This window comes from Acyrthosiphon pisum, chromosome A1 (assembly GCF_005508785.2).
Source record: "Acyrthosiphon pisum isolate AL4f chromosome A1, pea_aphid_22Mar2018_4r6ur, whole genome shotgun sequence".
Classification (NCBI taxonomy): domain Eukaryota; kingdom Metazoa; phylum Arthropoda; class Insecta; order Hemiptera; family Aphididae; genus Acyrthosiphon; species Acyrthosiphon pisum.
Genome location: NC_042494.1, coordinates 99,699,642 through 99,701,546, shown reverse-complemented (window position 1 = coordinate 99,701,546; position 1,905 = coordinate 99,699,642).

Sequence of the window (1,905 nt, the reverse complement as noted above, 5' to 3'; positions counted from 1 at the left end):
TACATATAAAATAATATAAAGAGTAAAAAATCTCATAACGCATCGTCACAAATAAATATAATATGATGAGTAAAAAATGTGATAAAAATCGTATAATGCATTTTAATTTTTCATAATTGAATATAATATAATATAAAAAGTAAAAAATATAATAAAAATGAAAACTTATATTTTATGAGGTTTATTTCTATAACTTAATAATTTAACATAATCGAATTGATTTATTTTGCTTGTTCTATAATCTGAAATTTTTTCATTTATAAAATCTTCTTTTTCGGCGTATTATATATTAATCATTATTTTTACCCACTTTTTTTAAAAATTAATTATTAGTGATAGGCATCCTTAATTTTTTGAATATTTTTTTTTGTACTTAGATCATTATTTTTGTTTTTTTTTTCATTCTTAAGGAGATACTGCATTTTTATCTAGTATTATCGTGTATTAAAAGAAAAATAAACTTTTAAAATGCAGTATCTCCATAAGGAAACTTTTTATTATAGATGGTACACATTCATATGAATTAAAATTTAAAACTATTTCCTGAATTAGTGTACAATGCACATTCCACCTATTGAAATATCACACTAATAAATAAAATAAAATAATGTTAATTGCATTTGTATGTTTATCTTAGTAAATTTAATTATTCAAATTAAAAAAAAAATAATAATTGAAGTTAGTACCAAGGTTAGGTCTTAGTGCTTATTCCACTAGGAGGGCAGTATACCAGCGTATAAAGTTTCAATAACAAATCTAATTATTATATGCATATAAGCATGCTTATTTGTGAAAATGTGTTATGCGATTTGTATTATATAATATATAATCATCATATATTTATTCGTATATACATATTTACACATATATACACATATAGGTACACTTACATATTATGTACCTTTTTCCGCCGTGTAGGAACTAACATAGGTACCTGGTTTTTACCCTGTAGGAACTTACATATGCCCGTGTAGAAACTAACATATGTAATTGTTTACCTGCTACTCTCGTGTAGGAACTTACTATTCCCCTTTTTTACCACTGTCCCTGGATTATAGACAACCTGTTAATAAAATAATCATAATTGCGTACGCACCTCGCGGGGTCTGCAATCCATCACTGGTGGATTTCCTACCTGAAAATATACTGCTTGCATGATCACAAGCATATCTTGCAGTTGGCTTTAATATATTATAATCGAATGTGTCCTGACTGACCTGACTAGGGCCAGTAGGTATAATGATAATTTGAGGCTTGCAATTTTCACTGTAACTTCGTAGTTTGTACCATTATGTAATTGTGCACTAAGAAAGCATCTTTCAAAATTTGTATTTTAAAGTGGTGCTTGCTCAAGTATTTTGAAATTCAAGATGATTGATGAAAATGTTTTAGTATTGTACCCCATACATTGAATATTATTTATTAAATAACGAATTGAACAAAGTTTGAATCATATAGAGTTGGCACTAACGGACAAGCCAAAACATCTATAAAAAAAATATAAACACTTGTTTTATTGTTGATGGATACTTAAGTTCGATTTTGGACAAAGTTAGGTAAAAAATCAAAGAATAATATTTCCAATTATTTTGTTGTGATTTAAAAATATTATTTTCGTGGGTATCTCCTTGAAGTTTTTTAAGTATATGACATAGACGTAAATAGGGGGGGGGGGGCTTAGGAGGGCTTAGCCCTGCCTAAACCATCTGAAGCCCTCCTAAAGATATTTTAATATATAGGTAATCATTATTATGGTAGATTACTAGATTATGTAAAAGCATCCATCAGATCGTCACGTTATGGCGGTTTCCAATAAAAATATTATATCTTAAAACAAATATGAGAGTTGAATGTATATTTGTAGCTATTATATATAGTAGACCTATTTTCTACTCAAAAATACTT